The sequence below is a fragment of the Humulus lupulus genome, chromosome X (assembly GCF_963169125.1).
Source record: "Humulus lupulus chromosome X, drHumLupu1.1, whole genome shotgun sequence".
Classification (NCBI taxonomy): domain Eukaryota; kingdom Viridiplantae; phylum Streptophyta; class Magnoliopsida; order Rosales; family Cannabaceae; genus Humulus; species Humulus lupulus.
The window spans coordinates 77350910-77376319 of NC_084802.1; the positions used below are offsets into that span (position 1 = coordinate 77350910).

At 38.2% G+C, this 25410-nt stretch overlaps 1 long non-coding RNA gene across 6 annotated transcripts; it reads left to right on the plus strand.

Annotated features, from left to right (window-relative positions):
• The first annotated feature begins 11618 nt into the window (after positions 1–11618).
• On the plus strand, positions 11619–16561 carry LOC133803232 (uncharacterized). Of its 6 annotated transcripts, none has more exons than XR_009877836.1 (12): positions 11619–11841; positions 12491–12576; positions 12771–12875; positions 12977–13031; positions 13148–14163; positions 14250–14990; positions 15073–15157; positions 15239–15297; positions 15407–15505; positions 15618–15761; positions 15844–16020; positions 16118–16560. It is a non-coding gene; the product is annotated as an uncharacterized LOC133803232 (long non-coding RNA). The 6 variants fall into 6 exon arrangements; XR_009877837.1 differs by lacking the exon at positions 11619–11841 and having other exon boundaries at positions 12377–12576; positions 13148–13665; positions 13824–14163; positions 16118–16558; XR_009877839.1 differs by lacking the exon at positions 11619–11841 and having other exon boundaries at positions 12375–12576; positions 16189–16561.
• Positions 16562–25410: the final 8849 nt, after the last annotated feature.

Here is a 25410-nt window from a genome sequence, read left to right on the forward strand (position 1 = left end):
CCATTATGGCACAAGTTTTACAGCAACGGCCGGGAGCTGAGAATAGGTGGGAGCCTCTCTTTGAGCACTTCAGGAAGCAGCACTCTCTTACCTTTGAGGGAGGGCTAGATCCACTGCGAGCTGAGCAGTGGATGGGTATGACCACCTCCATCCTATACTTTATGGGAGTGGCAGGTAATGATATAGTAGCCTATGCCAAATTTATGTATCGGGAGGATGCTCAAATCTTGTGCGAAGTGGTATCCCATACCAGAGATTTGAAGACTCTGAGCTAGGAAGAGTTCAAAGGGATTTTTAATGAGAAATACAATAATGATGCAGTCAAACTGGAAAGGCAGATGAGTTCTGTAACGCCCTACTGCCTTAGAGCCGTTACTTAGTGAGTTTTAAGACAAAACAGTGTGCAAAGATCTCGCTAACCGAGGTTTTGAAACGAAAGTGTGACTAATTAAAAGTTAAGGCTGTAATCTTAGAAAAATGCGTTGTTTCAATAAAACTCCTAATATTAAACATTGGGATCCCAAAATAAGGTTTGAAAACTATTTACATCTTAAAAATGAGTTCACAGTTGATAAATCATAAAAAAATCATAGATTATTACAGCCATTTTCAAATAAACCCCCAACCAAAGCAGTTGGGTAGGCCAAACATGTACGCGTCGCTTCACGCTCTCCGTACTCATGGTTGGTTGACTCAGTCATTGCCCTACCTGCAACACAGAGCACCCGTGAGCCGAAGCCCAGCAAGAAAACTCATGCAGAACATAACATATGCAATGTATACAGTTTATCATAACAGATAATCCTCAAATAAACAAGTCAACCATTAGACTAAGCTAACACGGCCATGCCGCCCCAGAGACCTTACCAAAGCCCTGGGGTATCGGTTCTCACCGCGAGGATAACTCATGTATCCCTTGGGTCCCACCCTGAATATAGCATAACACATGTATCCATCGGGCCCCGCCCTGACTATAGCATCCCATGTGCTAGGTGTTACTTTCGGCCCACGGCCGCCCCGGCCTACGCCGTACTCGGCCCACGGTGCCCCGGCCTACGTCGTACTCGGCCCTTGCCGTTCATTTCATCATAATCACACATATAATATAACACAACAACATGCAATCAAATATTAATTCATTTAAGTCTGCACCCTAACAGGTGATGCAATATAGGGTCGCGCCCCGCAATCATACTATGGGCCCACGCCCTATCCTACGGGTGTTATAGTTTTCTTACCTGAATTCTGAGCCTCCTGATGCACTAAAGCCGCGAGCACGGTCCTCAAGCACGAGCCTCACCAACAACCTAGTCACAACACACAAGAAACATCCCTCAATACTAATCAACCCAAAACCACTTCCCGGGACCAATCCCGCACTCTCGGGACCTCTAAAACCTTAAAACAACACCCTGGAGACATCCCCCGAACCCCCGGAGCAAAGGCCTAAAATTGCCTAAAAATGATGCCCTGAATTTAGCCTTGTGCCACGGCACCACATCCTTGTGCCGCGGCACCCATCAGTCAGAGGCTCCCTCGCCGCGGCACGAAAAACCTGTGTCGCGGCACGCCTTCGCAGACCCAGAATTCTGGGTTTTCTCCTGCGTTTTCTCCGAGCTAAAACCTTCCCAATTCATACCAAACCAATACCCAAACCCCAAAATCAAATCCAAACTTCATATGACCCATCTAGCAACCCATAAACATCATCAAAGCAATCAAACACACAATCAAATCCCCAAAATCCACATCCTTGATTTCAATTTCAGAAAATTAAAAACTCAAAGTTCAAACTTAAACCATGCTCAAATCTCTTAACCCATAACATAATCAAGCCTTAAATGTGTATAAATTCCTTACCTCAAGTAGAGAATCCCATCCCAAGCTCCCTTGATTCATCTCCTAAGTCTCCAAATTTCAGCTCCTTCACTTCTCTTCTTCTTCTTCTTCTTCTTCTCATTGCCCTAACTTTCCTTCTCTTTGGTTTTTCTTCTCTTTAGTTTTTATCAAAACCAATCAATTCCAAGCCCCAAACCGTGTACCCCCTATAACCCAGCTGCCATAAATCAATTTCCCAGCCAAATGACCATTTTACCCCTCCTTGCCTATCCTTTCCCAACTAAACCTCAAGGGCACTTAAGTCCTTTTACTTCTATTTCATTTCTACCATTTTCTACCTAGAACTTGTTACTCTCAGCAGTAACTAATGGTTACCCAGGTTACTAAATCTCCAATAATCATTACCCGCTAAATCTCAACTTAACCATAAAATCCCCGAGGTACCCCTAGGCTCCTCCCGAGCCGGGTATAGAAATCCCGTTGTGACTCTTAAGTTAAATTTCTCTCTAGGACCGTCTCGGCACGTGCATCACAAAATAACACCACACTCACGTGGTACAAATCACGGAATACAATTATCACAAATATGCCCTCGGCGGGCTAAAATTACAATTATGCCCTTCAAACACAATCAGGGCCTACATGCATACTAATACACATATACATGCGTCTCAGATAAATAAATAGTCAAATAACATGCATTAAATCATAACCATGCATTTAACTCATAAAATCACACATAATTCCCATCGTGCCCTCCTGGCACGCTAATCAAGGCCCTTAAGCCTTATTAGCGAATTTGGGTCGTTACAAGTTCAGTAATTTGCTGCACGACACCATGACTGTTACTGAGAACGCTCTGAAATATGACAAGTTGGTCAAGTTTGCTTCAGACTTGGTGCCAACAGATGTGATAAGAAAGGAGAGATTTGTTCCACGACTAAATGTTATGATATCCCAAGATGTTAAGATTTCTTCAATACCTGGAGTGACGACTTATGCTTAGGTAATGGAGAAGGCCCTTACTACCGAGGGAACTAAGATCAAGATCTGGCACAAGAATGCGGCCAAAAGGGATACAAAGAGGGTGGGACCTCCCTTTACTGGATCTGGTAGGGACAAAGGCCCTTGTGACCAGAAGAGGAAGACCCCAGACACTATTACAGATACAGGCCCAGATAGAAGTCCAGTATACAAGTTGGCTGCCAGGGTGGCAACAAGAGATGGAGGACGTATCCAGAATGTTCCAGATGCAAGAGACATCATCTGGGAGAGTGTTGGGCGAAGGCCTGCATTTTATGTGGTACAATTGGGAACCTTAAGAAAGATTTCCCAAGCGTGAAGAAGGAAGAACTAACAAAGGTGGATAGCTTGGCTTCAACTCGAGTGTTCACATTGACACTGTCAGAGGTTGAGGCTCGACCCTCAATATTGATAGGTCAGCTCTCTAGTGCTAGGACTTCTTATTCTATTTTGATTGATTATAGGGCTACACATTCCTTTGTATCTAGTAGAGTGATTGATAGGATGTGTAGACCCTGTGAGTATTTTGAAGTGGGATTTGGGACTTTATTCCCTAGTGGGGATCTGGTAGTCTCTAGGAGATGGGTCAAATCATCACCGATAGAGGTGTATAATTGAGAGCGATCAGTATATTTGATTGAGATGATCATGGAAGACTATGATATGATTCTGGGTATGGATTGGCTAGCCAAGTATGGAGAAACCATAGACTGTAAGAAAAAGATGGTAACCTTTGAACCTAAGGGCGAGGACCCTTTCGTATATGTGGGAACTGTGCAAGGACCCCATATTCCTATGATATCAGCAATTAGAGGTGGAGACCTATTGTGAGGTGTTTGCATAAGATTCCTAGCAAGTGTAGTAGACACAACTAGGGTTGTGCCAGTTGGACCTGAGGAAACCAGGTTATTTGGTGAGTTTCTAGATGTATTCCCAAACAATTACCAGGGTTTTTGCCCATAAAGAGATAGAATTTTTCATCAAACTCGCACCGGGTATAAAGGCAGTGTCGAGGGCACCATACAGGATGGCTCTAGAAGAATTGAAGGAACTGAAGGTTCAATTACAGGAGCTACTAGACTTGGGGTTTATTAGACCCAGTTTTTTGCCATGGGGTGTGCAAGTTTTATTCGTGAAGAAGAAAGATGGTTCTCTGAGGATGTGTATTGATTAAGAGAGTAGAACAAGCTGACTATCAAGAACAGGTATCAACCTTCAAGGTTCGATGATTTGTTTGATCAGCTACAGGGCAAGACAGTATTTTCAAAGATTGATCTTCGATCTGGTTATCACCAACTCAGGATCAACGATGAGGACATTCCGAAGACAACCTTTCATACCAGGTATTGGCATTATGAGTTCTTAGTCATGTCATTTGGATTTACTAACGGTCTAGTAGCCTTTATGGATATTATGAACAGAGTGTTCAAGGACTACTTGGACATGTTTGTGATAGTCTTCATCGACGACATCTTGGTTTATTCTCAGTCAAGGGTAGAGCATGAGCAGGACCTCTAGTTGGTATTGCAGAGGTTGAGGGAGCACATATTTTATGCAAAGTTCAAGAAGTGTGAGTTCTCGTTATCTTAGGTGATGTTCCTCAGCCACATAGTCAGAAGAGATGACTAGAGCAGGGATAAATTTGGTGGTGGTCCACTTAGCTAACATCACCTTGCAGTCTACTCTCTTGGAGAGGATTAGAGAAGGGTACATGAATGATCCTCAGTTAATGAGGCATAGAGAGGACATCCTAGCTGGAGTGGCTAGGGATTTCACTCTCTCAAAGATGGGTTTCCTAAGATACTTGGAGAGGATTTATGTTCCGATGGACTCTATTATCAGACGGGAGTTTCTAGATGAATTTCATACCACACCATATTCACTCCATCTAGGCACCACGAAGTTATATAAGGATTTGAAATCGCTACATTGGTGGTCTGGGTTAAGAAAGATGTAAGTGAATATGTGGCGAAGTACCTAACGTGTCAACAAGTTAAAGCTGATCACTAGAGACTAGTAGGGCTATTACATCCTTTGGGTACTCCTGAGTGAGAATGGGAGGACATTACTATGGACTTCGTAGTGGGATTACCCAAGACAATGGGTTAGCATGATTAATTTTTGGTGATTGTGGATCGGTATCCCAAATCAGCCAATTTTTTGAGTAAGGATGAACTTTATAATGGATCATTACGCTAATCTTTATGTGAAATAGATAGTACACCTTCATGGGACTCCTAGGTCCATTGTGTCAGATCAGGATCCCATCTTAACTTCCATGTTTTGAGGAAGTCTGTAGAAGGCTTTGGGTACACAACTGAAGTTTAGCACCACCTGTCACCCTCAAACATATGGACAATCTGAGAGGATGATACATATATTATATGACATGCTAGGAGCATGTGTGCTGGACTTTGAAGGGTCCTAGATTAAGTATTTTCCATTGATTGAATTTTCCTACAACAACAAGTACCAGTCGACTATTGGAGTGGCTCCTTATGAGAAGTTGTATGGCAGGAAATGTAGATCACCCATCCACTGGGATGATATGGATAAGAGGAAATATTTGGGTCCTGGAACAGTTCAGAGGACCAATGAGGCTACTGAGAAGATTAGAGCTCGGATGCTCGCCTCTCAGAGTAGACAGAAGAGCTATGTTGATCCCAAGCGTAGAGACATAATGTTCCAGGCTGGAGACTATGTTTTCCACATTGTTTCACCATTAATAGGGGTGAAGCAGTTTGGAAAGAAGGGAAAGTTGAGCCCTAGGTTCGTGGGACCTTTTGAGATCCTGGAAAGGATTGGTCAGGTATCCTATAGATTGGCTCTTCCCCCATCGTCATTAGGGGTCCATAATGTATTCCATATTTCAATGCTTTGGAAATATGTGTCATATGTAACTCATCTATTGAGTTATAAGGATCTGGAACTATAGACAAATTTATCCTATGAGGAGCAACCAGTTCAGTTCTTGGAGAGGAAGGACAAAGTATTGACGAACAAAACCTTACCTTTGGTTAAGGTATTATGGAGGAACAGCAAGGTCGAGGAAGCGACCTAAGAATTAGAGTCAGATATGCGGGATCTAAATCCTGAATTGTTAATGTAGCTTTTGAGGGCGAAATTTCTATAAGGAGGGGATAGTTGCAATGTCCCAAAATTTATAGTAAGGCTTAGTGCCTTGATTAGGGGGCCAAGAGAGCATTATTGGAATATTATGTACTTATATGTGAATTAATTGAATATTTATGAGATTACGTGAATTGCATGGGTTTTATTATTATATGACTGATTATGCATGTTTAAGTGTATTAAATATGTGAAACATGCCCGCGTTTAATTAAAGTGGAATAGTTGTAATTTTGACCGTTGAGGGTCTAATTGTGATTACATGACTGAGACCACATTATTATGTGGATAAATTTGAGATATTCGGCGGGTGTCAATCCTTTCAAGCAAGATAGCGGTTTAGTCACAATGGGGGACTTATACCCAGCTCGAGGTGAGCAAAGGGGTATTTCGGTAATTCAGTGAGTTACTAGGATTCATTAGATATGAGTCATATTTTGGGGGAAAATAGTGATATTCTGGGTTTGGCGGAATTAGTTGGGAATTTTAAGTGTATTGTGAGACAGGAGGGTAAAATGATGATTTTTCCCTTTAGGGGCTTTGAGAGGATTTTGAGTGAGGGCATTATGGTCATTTGGACCATGGGCTGCGTTAAGATAGTTGAAGCTTATCAGTTTGATTTAAACAAATAGAAATAGAAAATTCCCTCTCTCTCTCTCTCTCTCTCTCTCTCTTTCTCGTTTTCTCTCACACTCTCTCTCTATCTCAAAGTGATTGTTATTTTTAAGAACTCTTGAATTCTAAGGATTAGAGGAAAGTTGGCTTTGGGGAATTAGATGCTGCTGAAGGTTCTAACAGATGGGAATCGAGTTATAACTGAGGTAATTCAATATTTGAAGTTTGGTTTTCAGATTTTTTTTAGAGTTTTGAAGTTTATTGAATTTTGATGTTCAATTGAGTTTTAAGGTTTGGATACTGTATTTCTGAGCTGCTGGGACCATTATTATGGTCGAAACTGGTTAAAATCATGTTTTGGGAAAATTTTGGATGGGTTTATGATTCTTAAAATCGCTAGTTTTCTGGGTTCGCAGGACGCATCGCGGCCCACATAAACCCAGAGGGGAAAGGAGGTGTCTCGAACTGGCTTGGCATCGCGGCGCTAGGCAAGTTGCACAGCAGCACGTGCCCTGTAGTTTTGGGCTTGGGGCTTCTTGACTTATTGCAATGGAACCCTTAGTGGAGTGCGCAGTGGCTCTAATTGGGTAAAAGATAAAATGTAGGTTTTGGGAGCTGGGAACCCAATACTAAGGGCTTAGGAATGGTTCTACTACCCGGTTTACTAAAATTCAGGGTCCCAGAGGCTAGGACTTGGGAAGCCTTTATTAGTTTGATTCCCGATAGTTAATCCTTGTTATGATTGTAACTAGGTTGAACCGTTAGGCTCGAGAGGTAAGGATCGTACTTGGGGTCGTCATACAATATTCACTCAAGACAGGAGGTAAGAAAACTTCTCCCGGTCTGTGTTTAGGGCTTGGCCCAGCTATAGAACATGATTATAACCATGCTGAGAATGTTTTATTAAAAATGTTGATTGTGTTGTGTATGTCTGAGTTAAGTAATGATTATTTATTTATTATATCTGATTGAAAAGCTCAGCTTATAAGTTGAGGGTTATCTACTATATCTGATTGAAAAGCTCAGCTTACAAGTCGAGGGTTATCTGTTATATATGATTGAAAGGCTCGACTTATAAGTCGAGGGTTATCGATTATAATTGACTGAAAATATCGGCTTATAAGTAGAGTCATTATCCATTGTATCTGACCAAAAGCTCGTCTTATAAGTTGAGGATCTGTCTATGGTATTTGATTGAAAGCTCGACTTATTAGTCAAGAATATATCTGGTTTAAAAGGCTCAGCTTATAAGAGGGTTCACAAGGCTCGGCTTATAAGTCGATGGTTTAAAGGCTCGACTTATGAGTCAAGATCGTCAATAGCGTGCAGAACGTCAGCCGATGTGGTTATGCTAATCCAAAAGCGTGATATACGCTTGAACGACCCTATGGGCGCCTGAAATAATAAGTGCCAAGTACGCTTAGCCATCTCTAAGGCTGGTTATACAGGGAATTGGGAATTGGGAATCGGGCCCTGGTGTGACTCTATAGTCACTTATTTGGATTGAATGCATGCACGAGTAGCTCTATTACTTCTAGGCATGCTAATTATTATTTTGTGGTTGATGATTTACTGCTTATGAATATGATTATATTTTCTTGCTTAGCCTTGGCTCACAGGTGCTAAATGGTACAGGTAAAGGAAAAGAAAAGCTGGACCAACCATTATTTGGAGAGCTTCAGGGGTAGGGTGTACATATTCGGCTTGCTCAACCGCCACACCTGATGGTATCAGTTGGAATGATGGTTGGACCCTGATTTTGCCGCTTAGGTCGGCTTTTGTATTCATTTTTGAGTTTGTAACAATTTCAAACTCTTTTATTGAAATGTTTGAATTTTTACTGAAATTTTTAGTACCTAAACCTGTTGTTAGTTTCAATTACATGTTTTTAAGTCCAAATGACTAGTTTAGCGAGTTTAGCACTATTTAATTACAAAGTGTAATAGTTCTGGATTAGGAGGAAATTTCATATATTCTACTTTGATCTCTTGAATTACGTCGATGTCCATGGCAAGGCTTTCAAATAGACTCGAGAAGAAGTGGAGGAATCCCCTTCGAATACCTCCCCATTGTTGTCACAGTTCTGACAATCGTCTGTACAAAAATCTGAAAAGATGAATAGGTCTCAGTGTGTGCTAAAATGAGTGTGTGTCCTTTCCCATGGTATTAAAACATTATTCAAAATAGATGAGGATCCAAACTGCTCTATGCTAAAAATCATGCAAGGATTATAAGTAATCTAACTTAAATCAGGTGATGATTCAAAGTTTTCTAAGCTAAATTGTGTGTTCATTCAAAGTGTTACAGCATGAAAGTACCCATATTCATTTGTAATACATATTTCTAGTTCGAACATATAAAGGAAAGAAACGATCATGCATAAAAAGGTCATGTAAATACTGGAAGGCCCAGAATGCCTACCTTCGCAAGCTAACGCCTCAAAAGTACAAGTATGTAGAACACTAGCTGAAACCTTTTGAAATCTTAGTTTGCCTCTTAAAACGTTTATCATGCATCAACAATGAAAGCCTCAATGCATACAAGCTAAGCATAATCAAGAAATTTCTAATAAACTTCTAAAGAGAAGAGGAAAGGTGTCTGGAGTTTGAAGAAAAATGAGAAGTTGGCAAATAGGAGGGAAAATGATAAAACCCTGAAATTCGAATTTGGGGTACTTATATGTGAAGAAAACCCTTCTCGATAGGCCACATTTTGAGAAGAAGATGAAAGATTATGTACATCCAATGGTGGAGAAACAGGCAGATATATATCTGATTACTAGATTCAATAGACAATGGCACATGTCTACGTGGCACCTAGGAAAATGTAAAAAGGTACCATTTCAAACTGTCGTTACATTTTCCATAATCGACACCCCATTTCTCTCACCTAGTGTAATGATTACCCCTCGACTGTATACGAAGATCAAGTCTCACAATGACAATTCATCATCATCGCAAGACTAGTGGGAAATTGTTATAGGGTATTTTTACCCTAAATGTGAGTACGACCTTTCAGGAAATCACATTCACATAATAACATGTGATCGTTGCATGCCTATGGCTGCTCAAACCATGTTAGCTCAATTAAGCACATCACACAAAACCAGATCACGAATAATCATACTGCAAAATGTTATATGGAAACAACTATGCGATCTTAAAAATATGATACACTCAATATGCGAAGCTAAATTTCATATTTGTTACATGGGTCTTACTCATAAGTGTGACAACTACGAACAAGCCTCGCACCATTTATGCAATGTCCATAAAAGACCCTGTGAGGTCAAGACACTCATGAAAGAAACGCTTGACCGACATTAAAGGCAGTTAATATGAACATTTCAACGTAATACTTAACAGTTTAAGCACTAAATTCATTTTATTTATTTATTATCGATTATTTTTAAAAACTATCAATTAATGACCTAAAAATTGTATTGTGCACCAAGTTCTACTATAAATAGGTGACCCAAACTATCATAAAAGAATAATCTCAAAATCAAAGCAAGTGGATGTAGGTATATTTTATGTGTTGAACCACTATAATCTTTGTGTTCTTGTTGGGTTTTATTCCCTTGTAAAATCATATTTCTTATGTAACACATTTTATTATCAATAAATAATAGAAATCATTTTGTTTATCAATTGCATTGCTCACATGTGTTACTACCTGATTATTTATTTAATACAAACATCTATAAAATCTTGAACATGGGTGACTAGTTACAATATTAGCGACTATGTCATAGTGGATTATAATTGTAATTATATGTTCAAAAGAAATATTCCTAAGATTAAACCAGTGCATAGGCTTTTCACTGATATATTAATCTACGATATGATCTACTTACACAATGGAGTGGTGTATTATCCCAAACATTGACCAAGTAGATAAGATCAGATGTATATAGTTACATCAGATTAGGTCCAACATTTATTATTGATAGATAAATAAGTATCGTTATTATCAAATCTAATTTGTGTCACAACTTTGATTATAGGACAAGTCGATCTCAATTCTGAGTGATAATATTTCTATTAATTATATTATCTAAATTTTTTACTTTTCCGTTCAAAGCTTACCCTATGGCATAACCAATACTTACATCTTGGAGATTCAATGGTGTAATTGAATGGGATTATTTATCATAGATATGAAATATATATCTTTCGTAATAGAAGTGAAAAGATGATTTCCTTAATAGCTTAGTTCAAATGATTAAATGATTGATTACTCATTTATGTAATTAAGTTTATGGAATTATCATTTATAAGGAACTTAGTGGGAGGTAAGGATAAAATATCAATGAGGGGTAAAATGGTCAAATTCACCTGACTCATCGGTAGGTCATCGATAGAAGATTGACTAGTGGTAATGGTTATAAAAATGGATAACGTATTTACATTGGTGGAAACATGTTCTATCAATTCAATAGTCCAATTTTGAGTCTATAGTGGAGTCATGGAGAATTAATAAGTTGTGAGATACTTTATTCTATATATAAACTCATGAGAATTTATTATAGCTTGTATTCATTGATCCATGGTCCCCAAATCATCTTTGATTAATTCAAGTCTAAATGTCTCAAATAATTGATTTAATGATCAATTTAGAATATCGAATTGACTAGTTCATTTTTTTTTATATTTACATAAATTATGAATTAGATTAAATAAGAGAGTTATGTAAAATATTTGACATATTTATTAATAATGAAAAATTGGTGTTAAAATTAATAAATAATATTTAATAAATGTTCAAATTATAAATAATTTATTTGAATAAGGATTTAATTATTTAGTTAATTAATTATAAAATAGATAAATAAATGAGTCTTGAATTTGAGTCCATTGGGCCTTAAATTTAAGACACACATCATGAGTCCAACCCACATGGAGTGGGCTGGCCATGATAAGGCTTTATTTATATTTTATTTTACAATTGATTTAATTAAGAAAATAAGTCCATTGATGTATCTATAAATAGAATGTTATAGAATGTAAAGAAAACCCTAGAATTACACTCTTCTAGCCACTTTTTCTTATTCTATTCTAGAACTCTATCTCGTGTGTTGGGGAAATTGCTCATGATAGTTAGGCTGATCAAAGATTGGTGAGGAAGATTGTAGTTGCATTCGTGTTTCCGTTCTTGGCAATTCCTAGCAATCAAGAAATGACAAAAGGATAGTGAACTGAAAGGGTAGAGTCTTATTAATTCCGCTGCACATAAGTAAGTAATTTACTTTATCTGTATGTTTATTGTTTAATTTAAATATATGCATCTTTCAGGATTTCTATTTATATTTGATTAAATTAGAAATCACATGATAATAAGCAAAATATGTATATAATTTTTCCAACAGTTCTTTACATTTTTTGCATACCCGCATTAGTTCTCAAGTGTTCTAGGTATATTTTTTAGTATTATTGTGAGTATTCAAGTGAGATTTGGTGTTGTTAAATTTCCTCATCAACAATTTATGTATAGGGGATGGATTTTGTCTCACCCATGAGAAAACGAAATCCGTTTTGTTAAGGAACAGTAGTCGTTGGATGTAAGTCTAAGGGATGGGCTTAGTTATAGGTACATTTGTAATTTGTAGGGAAAGTAGGGAAAGTAGCGGTAAGTATGGTATTGGTATATTAAATGAAGGGAAGCCGGTTGAAAATTTAATATTAAAAAATTATGTAATCTTGTTCTGTAATAAAAAAAAAAAAATTTTAAAAAGTATCTAATAAGGACGTGATAGTTACTTTAAAACTATTTATCCCCTAACCCCATTTCTCTCAAATCACCCAAAAACTGTCTTCACAGTCTTCACTAGTCCCATTTTCTCTCATGTCATAAATTATTTTGCTCTTCATATCTCTGTAACTAGTCAAGAAGAATTGCATTTTGGATGGGAGTTCTTGAGGAGGGTTGAAAGAGTGGAAGATTTTTCAGAGATTCTGATTGTACTTTAAGGTATTCTTTCAAACTTCTCTCAATTTTTTTAGGGTTTGAAATCGATTGTACTGCTTCGTTCAATATGTGTACTTATTCAGATTGGCTTATATTGATAATTAGACATTGAACTGAAACTCTAGAATGAAAATACTTTTAGTAAGTTAATATATTATTAGATTTGGTATATTGATAAATTCCATTACGCTTAATAGGTCTTCAAACATGGCTCCTAAAAGTAGGAAGAAAAGATAGGTGGAAGCCGAGAACGTGGAGAATAATGCGAAGAAGGATAATGCTACAGCATGGCAGCACTTCTAGTAATATCTTTGTCATTTTCACGGTTTATGAATTGTTTTCAATGGCCATACCTATGTTGTTAAATTATATTTAATTTGATAACTCACTTGTATTTATGCAGCAAAGCACAGTATAAACCGTATCTGGATGAACACAAGGAAATGTTTGATAAAGAGGTTAGTTTGAACTGATTCATATTACTAATTATTTGTTTTATTTTTTATTTTTTATCCAATTATTGTCCTGTTTGTACTTGTGCTAATAGATTACTTGCAATCATTTTCTGGCAAAGGACAATCTACAGAAACAATTTAAGGCACTGCCAGTGTAGGAGAAGGCATGGTGGAGAGGGGATGCTCCCTTACAGGAGGAAGACTTAACTAAAAAGGATATGGGTCCGAAGGAGATGGAGGTCAAAGGTGGCGAGGACAAAGATAAACATTCTGAGATCAGTGACAAGGAGGCAACATTGGAGTAGGAGGAGTCACGTCGAGTTTACAGTAGATGCTCTTTCGAGAGGTTGTTTAATATTGTAAGGTTGCTAAGCCTAGAGCAGAAGGATACGATCGTGAATGTCAGTTTCGACACATTCATGAGGGAGGCGGACCCGTACATTGACACTTGAATAGTCAGCTTACTCATAGAGCATGTTGACCCTTCAACTAGCAGAATGGAATTGTTTGGTAGATCCATCCAGTTGTCTACCCAATTTTTCTCAGATGTTATGGCTGTAAATGATGGGGGAGAACCGGTGGTCATGGAGAACGACAGAGACATTTCTGAAATTGAGGAGCTTTTGGGAGCACAAAGGTACACCGTTTCCCTGACCACTTTGGAGAAGGACTTGAAAGAATCCACCAAAGTTGATGCATTATTTGTTATAAAGTTTGATCTTGTTGCCATCGGGACAGTGCTATGCCCGAAGGCCAACACTGATGTTAGTACTGATTACCTTCCCTCCCTCATAGAGACTAGTGGAATTTCCAAAAGGAACTATGGGTCCATGGGCTTTTGTTACCTAATGAACCCATTATTTAGGTATCAGACTCACAACATGAAGAATGTTAGTGGTTGCACCATTCTCTTACAGGTGAGCTCATTCGTAGTTGTTTATTTATTGTTTTTTTAAGTTCGTTTAGCAATGACCTTGATGCTTTATTCCTTTGCCATCTTGTATATCTGACGCATGTGGACTGGAGTAACGGTTTTGTATACCAACCTATTCCTCCAATCAATTTTTGGAATGCCAAACAATGCAAGGTCATTTATCGCTATAATCGTGACCACAACGGTCACACGAGTGAAGCAGTACGTTTCTTATTGAGTTTTGGTAAGCTTTTTCTTTATTGATCGAATTATGTTAATGATAATATGTATTTAAATTTATTGAACAGATCAAGCTGACCAGGACTCATGTCGTGCTACCAAGTGTTGCATCAGATACCTCTAGGAAGCCTACAAATGAGGTTCTGACACAAGTTATTAATTATGTGAAGGAAGAGGTGAGTCGTGTGGACATAAAAGTCATGCAGGCTGAGGAGCTACTCAGGAAGGAAATGAGATTTTTTAGAAAGTTTGTTTTAACGTACTTTGGGAGAGATCTCGTAGATGAAGGAGTTGGAGAGGAAGAAGTTGGAAATGAGAAGTAAAATTATAAAGTTCCCAATGTTCAGCAAACTTTATCATTTAAATGAGAGTCTTACAAACTCGTGGAGCTCCAAAGTGAGAAACAAGTGGTTTCTGGAGTGAAGGGGGTTTCTGGAATTGCTAAGGATGTTTTGAAAGAGGTTGGTGAGGGATCGGATAGTGTAACCACTTTAAATGAATCTGATCAAATGAATGGTTTGGAAGAGGCAAATGTGGATGAGGGGACATTGGATCAAGGGATAGTGCAAGAGGATGATTTCTTTAAGATTGTCAGTCTTTGGAACAAAGAGAAAGCGACAGTAATTATTAATGAGGAAGAAAGTTGAAGATGTGGATGAAGATCCTAATGACGATTTTGACTTAGACTCATTCGAGGCATTTAAGCAATCTGGTGGAATCGTTGATGGCCCGTTCACTGTAAAGAAGAGGATAATAGATCAAATGTTCCTGTTTTTCTGCTTCTTCTTTTCATGAATCCTACACCAAAGGTAGGTAGAACATTATGCTTTAATTTTTATAACTTTCTCATATGAGTGCATTGTCTCATCATAAAATATTTTATTGATGCAGCTGTATGTTATCCAAGTTTGGGAAACTTTAGGTGACTAGATATGTAATGGGATCTTTGAGGCTAGAGGGCCAGTTTGCTGGAAGTGTAAGATTTTTATTAGTTTTTATTATTTCATTTCTTAAGTCCAGGTTATTGATTGTTTTGCTCAAATCCTCAACCATGAAGAAAGGAAGAATGAAGGCACAGGATCCGGTTGGGTCTGGTTTATGCCAACTCGTATTTCGGTATAATTTCATTTAAAGAAAATGTATTGACTAATATTGCATATTGTACTTCTATGTTTGATCATTTGTGCTGCAAATAAGAGAGGAAATTGGTGTCTTTGTTCTGTAGAAGGAGCTGCTAGGCGCTTCAATGACTGTGGAAAGGATGGCCAGAGAGCAAGAGTGGTCAAAGCTCTACTATGATGAAGATTTGAATTGATGCCATAAGGTATTTTCAATCTTAATTATTTACTAATTTTAGTATCATGTACTACTTGCTTGAGTGATAACACACTAATATTTGATTTGCATTTCTTTCTTTTGAATGTATTGTATTGCAGATGCTTGTTCAAATTCTGCAAACAGAAGGTGCCCACCATTGGTTTCTATCCCATATCAATATGCAAAACATGACAGTCAATTTGATGGATTCTTTGGAAAGTGCAATGCACAAGACCTCTCGACATCGGGTTTCCAATGAAATTGTGAGTGTGTTTTGACATTAAAATAATTGAACATACGTAGGTGTATATCATACCAGCTAATAAATGTATATTTTATGTGCAGATTTTAAGACTCTGGACCAGTTATTTGCTCTGTCCAAGCCTAAAAATTTAAAATTTGAGAATTTATTATTACCACAAGCAAGGGGAACTTACACCAACAACAAACAGGTTTGATTGTGGGGTATACTTGATGAAGTACATGGAGTCTGTCTTTATGGGAAAGGACCATGTCGATGAGGTAAATCCAGCTGCCTTTGTTTTGATTCATCAAGGTGGTCTTACTAATTTTCTTTATATGTAATCTAAATCAAATTTTGTATGGCAATTTGACCCAGAGGATGCACGATTAGAATTAGCTGCAAGGATAAGTAGCCACGCAAATAATGAGCATTGGCTGAATGTGCAGCAACACTGGAAGCAGAATTGAGCTAAAACTTTTGGTGAACGTCAGCCATACTTAGCGCACTCGCAGCCATGTGCACTCCATCAAAGTCTCCAGCAGATAATCGATTCAGCACAGCAAAGGCTCGGTTCGAGAACATGTGGACCAAGTCTAGGAAACCATTACCCGCTCATCAAAGAGGACAGCATTGATGCACAAGTGATAAACAATAATTTAATTTAGAATTCATATATTTAACAAACAATGACAGAATGTTTTTAGAATTTTTAGTTTATTTCTGTTACATTTTGAAACAATTAAGTACGTCTTATAGACGTCTTAAGTAAAAACTGACCAACCACTTTTGTGATTCGTATTTTGAAACAATTCTTATTTATGAAGTGATTCGAAATGCTTTGCTCAAAAAGAATATATAGCCTAGACAAATGATAATAGAATTGAATTGAAACAGGTTTCTATTAATGGTTGTACTATTAAACATAGAAAATAATAATATTAAAACATAAGGATGTACCACTAGAGTAATATCATTTTCCTTCGCATAAAAACTGTGTGCGCTTAGTAAATGTATTATTTTTTAATTCAAAATGTATTTCATTAAGAAACATAATAACAACTGCATAAAAACACCAAGTACATGAAAGTAGTCCTATAAGTACAAGTTCAGATACAATTTATAATTTAATATATGAAAGACAGAAATGAAATAGAAAAACATACTAAACTTAAACATAAACTTAATACACGCCCAAAGGTCAATAGTTTAGTTTGAATAGAGACAAATTATTGGATGATTATTGACTTAAAATTTTACATATAACAAATAATGAAACTATTACAACAACAACTTTCTAATTATTTTTTCCTTAATCTTATTCTCCTTGTCCAATACCTTCACTTTTTTCAGCAACTGGGGGATTACCTCACCCGATCTTGTGTACATGGATGGATCTTTCCAACAAAAAAATTCACATCCTAGAAAGACATTCCTCTCCTACTATGTATATGCAAAGTTATACAAGAATTAAAAATGTACTCCACATGTTTATTATTTCATAAATAATTTATCCTCTACTTACAAAGTTGGGACATAACTGACGCCCTGGATTAGCCTTACTCCATCACATCCTAAAAATTGAGGGATGTCCACAGTAGCATTTGGGATGTCCAACCTTGCTGTTGTTTGATGTTGAGGCTTTGTTATCACTCCCATAATATGATTCTCCACCAATGTTCACCATCTCATTTGTGGTCTTTCTATGTTTTAGATTATCGGATCTTATTGAGATCTTGGCATATTGAGAGGTTGGCTTGCATGACAAAACACAATCTGCATAAAGAAAAATAGTTAAAAGCCTTTTAAAATGAAACAATCCATGTATGGAGTGCGAAAGTGAAAACTTTCTAATTTTCAATTTCTCACCTTCGATGAGTACATTAAGAAATGTCAAATAGTAAAAATGACATGACTGGAAACTTACAATCACTATGTACAAATTTTTGGAATAGCAAATCCCTATGGTTGTCTCAATCGAGCTAGAATCAATCAACCTTACATTATAGGGCATGGCTTGACAATGCCTTCTATAGTTCCTACACTGTTCATGACATGACATATTTTTATGTCACATCAAGTACGGTTTAAGCAACTTGGTCTACTCATACTGGATAAAAGTATTAATTTAATTTACTTATTTACAAGAGAAAAACTAAAGCTAATTCATGAGAGACAAAGTTAATATATAGAGATTTTATTGAATATGTTTTAATTAACATATCGTGTTACATAAACAACACGTGGATGGGATTGCCCTACAAATATTCAACCTAAATAACGTTAACTTAAAAATTACTCCACTATTATAAAAAATGAACCACACTAAAATACCTACTAAATAATTATCTCTCCCACATGTCATTCAAACAACATAGAACTGAAAACTAAATATTAACAAATATGCTAAAAATGTTGTACTAGTACAGGCGTCATGTGCATCACATTAAAGATCAACATACATGTGTCATTCAACAATAAAAGGAGGATTATATGTAACCATATCATTAACACATAAAACCATATGCTTGATCTTAAATGTGACATTACTTTTTAATTAATCAGTTATACATCTTATTAAAAATATTCATACGTTATAAATATTACTCAAAATATTAAACATCTTTTGGTTGCTAAGTGCGACATCATTTTTAATTAATAAGTTATAAATCTTAGTCATAATATTAACTCATTTCGGTGCCAAATGAATCATTTCTATTTAATAACTCATACTGAGTCATTAGGTCCCTAGTTAGTATGAGATTATAACTTCGTTACTTGTTTTGAGTCTCTAGGGTACTAGTTAGTGTGACATTAGTATACCATTACTATTTTTGAGTCACTATATCCCTAGTTAGTGTGAGATTAGTAGAACATTACTCGTTCTGAGTCTCTAGGACACTAGTTAGTGTGACATTACTAGAAAATTACTCGTTCCGAGTCTCTAGGTCACTAGTTGGTGTGACATTAGTACTTTATTACTCGTTTTGAGTCACTAGGTCACTAGTCAGTGTGGCATTAGTAGAACATGACTCGTTTTGAGTGACTAGGTCACTAGTTAGTGTGAGATTAGTATATAATTACTCATTTCGAGTCACTAGGACACTAGTTAGTGTCAAATAAGTACATAATTACTCGTTTCGAGTCACTAGGCCACTAGTTAGTGCGACATTCGTAGAACATTACTCGTTTCCAGTGACTAGGTCACTAGTTAGTGTGAGATTAGTACTTCATTACTCGTTTCGAGTAACTAGGTCACTAGTTAGAGTGACATTAGTAGAATATTACTCATTTCGAGTGACTAGGTAACTAGTTAGTGCGAGATTAGTATATAATTACTCGTTTTGAGTCACTAGTTAGTGTGACATTAGTAGACCATTACTCATTTAGAGTCACTATGTCCCTAGTTAGTGTGAGATTAGTACTTCATTACTCATTTCGAGTCTCTAGGAGACTAGTTAGTGTGACATTAGAAGAACATTACTCGTTTCTAGTCTCTAAGGGACTAGTTAGTGTGACATTAGTAGATCATTAATCGTTTCGAGTCACTATATCCCTAGTTATTGTGAGATTAGTACTTCATTACTCATTTCGAGTCTCTAGGAGACTAGTTAGTGTGACATTAGTACTTCGTTACTCGTTTCAAGTCACTATGTCCCTAGTTAGTGTGACATTAGTAGAACATTACTCGTTTTGAGTGACTAGGTCACCAATTAGTGTGAGATTAATATGGAAATGGATTTTTCCCCATTTCTCTACAAGTGGAAATGATTGGTCCAAACTAAAGTTTGTTCACTCTTCGATCTCCAGCTCAAGGAAGATGTTCAACTCGTGGAAACCTGGTCATGATGCACAGTGAAGGATCTCGAAAGACTTGGAGGTTCCTTATACGCTCATTAATGCCTAGGTTGTATTACATATTTATTGCCCAAGATAACGGATGTAATTTCCATAGGCAATCGTATCCCTATGTAGATGTGAAGTTATATTGATTGATTGTTTACCATTTATATGCACGCAGTTACCCAAACCTCTCCAGAAATATCCACTATAAATATTAGGGATAATGGACAAGAAAAGGGATTGCTTTTTAAGATACAAAAACTCTGCAGAAATTGTAAGAGATTAATAATATTGTCTCGTGGATTAGGTGGGTTTTTAACCACTCAACCACATAAAATTGGGTTTTAAGTCACTTAAGTTAATCCCGAGGCTCGGGGTACCAAAAAAGTCCCCGAGGGCAAAATGGTCAAAGTCCCCGGTATTCCCTCCTAATCTCGCGAACTCCAAATATATCCTCAAATATCTATTCCTGTTACCCGATAACCCAGTAACGTACTAATTACCCAAAATACCCCTTGACTCACCCCGAGTCTGGTATTGGGTCCCGTTGTAACTTTCCCACTAACTTGCTCCCTAGGATTGTCTCGTGCTGAGTAATACAAATAAACCCACATAATAATGTGGTCTCTCACATAGATGCACGTATATACGATTATGCCCATAATGGGTCAAATTACGAAAATTGCCCTTCTAATAAGAAACGAGCCCACATGCATATTTAATACACCTAAACTTGCATATCTAGTCATATCATCATATAACTCACATAATCACATAATTACACCCAAATATAACTCATAAACACATAACTCCATAAATTTCCATCATGGCCCCCTAATCAAGGCCCTAAGCCTTATTAGGTAATTTGGGACGTTACATGAAGTGTCATCTCTAGTCATCCATCCAAATGGGGATCCTCTTACACCACTAGTTGTCCCCATAGGCGGCCTAGGTATGCACCTTCCTCAACCACCAACCGCACCGCGTTCTGAACACCATGACACTGGTCCATCCACGTGTAGATCCCACAAGAGTCCACGAGTACACATGGTGATCTCAAGCTCCCGAACCAGTTTTTGTAAGGACGAGATACGCGAGTTACACAAGAAAAACCAAAGGTTAGAAACTACGCTAGAAAACATGCAAGAAGTATTAAATGGCTTGCTGGATGGAAAGTCAGATATGCCCATCCCCAAGCATAAGAGGAAAGAGCCGAGGAAGGATAAACCACTGTCCCCATGGATGTTATGAGGATCAAACATTCTACTAGCAACACTCCCCGGTCAAAGTATCGTGAGGCCTCCACACCAATGGTACGACCCCAAGAGCAAAGGTAGGGGGCGATGCTAAATGGAGGAATGAAGTTGAAGTTACGTCCAAGGAAGAACCACCTGACCTGAGAGAGAAGATCGAAAGGGGAAGTTCAAAATTGAGGATGACACCCCTCGTAGCTCCCCCAAGGGGCAAAGGAAAAGGGAAAGTCAACCCCTTCAACCTTAGAGACTCCTTGAACAGAAGGAGAAATGAGCTTGACACTGAGATGCGAGCCCTTAGAAGTAAATTAGTCATGGTGTTAAGGGGATGATGGCATGGCGAAAAATTTGATTATGAGTCACCCTTCACTCGAGAGATTCAGGTCGAACAACTACCCACCAATTTCAAGGAGCCACGTATGACCCCTTATGAAGGAATGACCGATCTAAAGTACCACCTAGATGTCTTTAATGACATAATGAAGCTGAGAGGAGTCAACAGCAAGGCAAGGCGCCACTGTTTTGCAGTCACCCTAAAAGGAGCTAAGTATACGTGGTTTAAGAGATTGCGCCAATGAACAATTTCCTAGGCAAGTTGCAGAGGAATACCTTCAACAACACCGTGCCTCCATCACTACACGTCACCCACCATGACCCTCACCAATGTAAAGCAAGGTCAAAATGAATGCCTTTGAAAATACATTCAACATTTCAATGCAGAGGTAGCTAAAGTGGGAAAATTTTCCTAAAGACGAGCTAAAAATGTCCATCATCGCAGGGGTGTATCCAAAAAGAAAAATGTGGGATAGCATGCTCAAGAGAGAAATAGAGGACTTAGGCTACTTCTTTGAAAGTTTTCTAAAGTACATCCGAGTGTAAGATGGCCATGACCACCTAAGGGTAGGCAGGCCAAAGCTTTGCTCTAATCCACTTACCATATGCACCCACGAACGCTCTAGGAAACTACAGAATGCTACAACATCCTGCTATGAAGATTCACCAGGCCCTGAGAGCTCATGATGTCAATGGTAGTGAGGAAGAAGATCCCTACGATGTAACCCAAGTAATTCCCACCAATATACGCACCTGAGAAGGAATATCTAGTAAGGTTTTCTGTCTGATATAATGAATCAAAGAGGTTACCCTAGTTAGCCTCTTATTGTAGCAATAAAGCATCTCTATCTAGCTTAATATGTCTTAAGCCAAAGAGGTCACCTTAGTTGACCTCATGACGAAATAGGCACATGGTCTCCATACATGTCCATGCACTTTATTCATCATAAATGTAATATCAAGCATCTATCTTATTCATTATGTCCTATGTATTCAAATCATTTGGTTCACTCATACGCAGTCATTGTCGATTGAAATTGTCAAAGTGCACATGAGAGTAGAATAATGGAAGAGTGTGACAAGATGAATCCCGCCAACCACATGGGGGAGGGCATAGTAGTTTCCTCCTCTAGTTCGAAGGGTATGGGCCTTGTTCTGTTGCGTTTTTTACTTACATAGTTAGAATTATAAAACTTTGTTCTAACTTTTCTGTTCATCCTTGCAAAAGAAGATATGAGCCTCAAGTACAACTTTAGCAGTGACCCTACCGTCAAGAGGGCAAGCATTTTGAAAAAAAAAACTACCTCTAAAACTGGAGCTTCTACTGGTTCTCTAGCCAAGACCAAGGGGACCAGTTCCACCTAGAAGTAGCTCCAGCCTTCCGCAGTCACGACCCAAGATGTCCCTCCCTCTACTCCTCGTGATCCTTCGTATGTTTGGCAGGCCTTCCAAGTCGTAGCCCCAACTACCATGATCCCAGGTATTCTCATCGAGGTGGGGAAACATTTAGAACCCCTGCGTGGTTCATTCTAGGAGATCGTGAGTTATATGATGAAGCTTGTAAACTTTATCAGCACCAAAGAGCAGCAAGTCATAGAGGCAAGACCCTCGACGACCGTCCTTGACTCTACATTGAGGATGACTTTGACTATAAGTCTTATCCTTTTCTTCTTTCTATAGTTCTATGTTTTCACAAAATGATCTCTCATTTATCTTTGGTCACCATTTCGCATGCCCAGATCCGAGGTTCTGCTTAGATCCGAGCTGAGGTGGAATCCTCCCAGAACAACGAAAGAATTTCTATGGCGCAAGCTTTGTAGGTGATTCAGAGCCGCAATTAGCTTTTGAAAGAGGTTAAGGACCTTAAGCTGAAGATTCAGAGGTTGAGGAGAAGTCCCTATCCAAGGCCAAGGAGGATGTTGCCTGGATCAAGGAGCTTGAAATTCAAGTAAAGGGTCATGAGGCCTAGATTGAGATCTCCTTGGAGGAGATGTTTTATCAATTTTGGGCATTCAATGAGGATGGGGATTTCTCGTTCCTTGATATAGAGGTCTGGGAGCATTACCTCGCCAAGTTCCAGTACTAGTTGGCAAAGGAGCATGCGGAGACAGTGGAGACGGCTTCTAGGGCCGGAGTTGATTGAGGGGAGGAAGAGGTGTCATCCCAGGAGCAAATGGCCGGAGCTCAGGAATGAGAGGACCTCCATATGTTTTATTTTTATTGTATTAGTGTATTGCAAATCCTTGTAAGGAGGACTTTCAAGCCCGGACAATTTACACATATTTTCCTTATATATGTTCAATTTTTCTGCTCCCCCTTTCTATTGATTATTATCGTGTTTATAAACTTTTGAAGCTTTTATACACTTGCATAGTTGTAGGAAGTGTTTTTTAGATCGAGACATGTGCCTGATAGCTTTACCAGTTGATTTCTAGTCGTTGATTTGGCTGTATCCAGGAGTTTTAGTAGCCTATTTACTTGTTAGGATTCTGGCCTCAGACCTGGTTTGGCTCCACGATTTTTGTGCCTAGTTAAATTCTAGGATTTTTTTTTTGTTTTTTCTTTGAATTTTCTTAACTTAGTTCGTATTCGGAATTCCTTTGAAAACTCAAGCTTTAAAAAGTCGTAGACTTTCCAAAATCTAAGTTGCAAATTTTTTCTTAAGATTGCAGAATATTTCAAAGACTGTTGAGGATTATATGCCCTCTAAGCGATCAAAATTTTTAAATATTCTAGATCACTTTTACAAAATCAATACATGCCAAATAACAAGGATAAATTTAAAAATTCTGGTACCGTGTTTAAATTACACAGCAACCTTATACTGTTCAAATTCAAATAATAGATTGCATGGATTTAATATTTAAGCCTTAAAAAAGATGAATTACATAAGAGTAACAAAAACTTCCTATCAATGGTAATACTTCTTGAGATGCAAGGCATTCCAAGTTTATGGAACCATATCTCCATTTAGCTGAGCTAGTTTGAAGGTTACTTCTAGTAAGATCTCTACAATTTGAAAGGGTCTTTCCTAGTTCAGTCCCAATACATTGTCTTTAGGGTCTTTGTTAGCTTGGAATACCCTCTGGAGCACCAAATATCCTAGTTCAAGTCTCCGCTCTTTGAACTTTGAGTTGAAGAAGCGCGTCACCCTTTGCTGGTAATGGGTGAGCTATAACTTAGATACTTCTCATCGCTCTTCAATTAAATACATGGATGCATTAACCAATCCTGGTCAAAGGTATTTTTCCCGTGCGATGTTACAAAAGCCTCAACTGGGAGCATAGCTTCACTTCTAAAAGTTAGAGAGAATGGAGTATGTCCAATGGAAGTGCAATGTGAGATCATGTAGGCCCAAAGTACTTGTGGGAGTTGCTCGGGCCATAGCCCTTTAGCATCCTCTGACCATTTCTTTAGATTTGCCTTCAGAGTTTTTTTTACTGCCTCAATGTGCCCAGTAGCCTGAGGGTATTCCAATGAAGAGAAGCTCTTAATTATGTCGTATTTCTCGCAGAAAGTTGTGAATAGGTCTCTATCAAATTAAGTCTTGTTGTTCGACACAATCTTCTTTGGGAGTTCAAATCTATGTATTATGTCCCTTACCACAATGTCCAGTATTCTCTTTGAGGTTATAGTTGTCAGTGGTTCAACCTCAACCCACTTTGTGAAATAGTCGATCCCGACAACCGAGTAGCGAACTCATCCCTTTCCAGTTGGCAACGATCTGATTAGGTCAATCACCCACACAGCAATGGCCAGGGAGAGGATATCATGGTTAACGCCATGGGTGTGGCTCAGTTGATGGTGGAAAAGTGTTGCCATTTGTCACAGTTGAGGACATATGAGGCCAAGTCCTTTTCCAGTGTGGGCCAAAAATAGCCCTGCCTTAACACCTTTAGGGCCAAGCTGTGCCCCACAATGTGGTCTCCACAAAATCCTTCGTGAACTTATCTGAGGATAACACATGCTTCTTTGGGCTAGACACATATTAGAAGATTCATTGAGTGACCTTGTCTGTATAGGCTCCCCTTGACCATAACATACCTCAGGACCTGGTATAGCAGTTTTCGCGCATCCTTTTGGTCTTCAGGAAGTTTTCTGGACTCGAGGTATTTGGAGTTATCCAGGTCGTTTCTTCGCAAATCATTCTGAGCTCTCTTGGCTCTTCATCTATGCTTGGTTTGTCCAAGAATTCAACGGGAACTACATTCAATGTGTATGCCTCTTTGGTGGTGGCGAGTC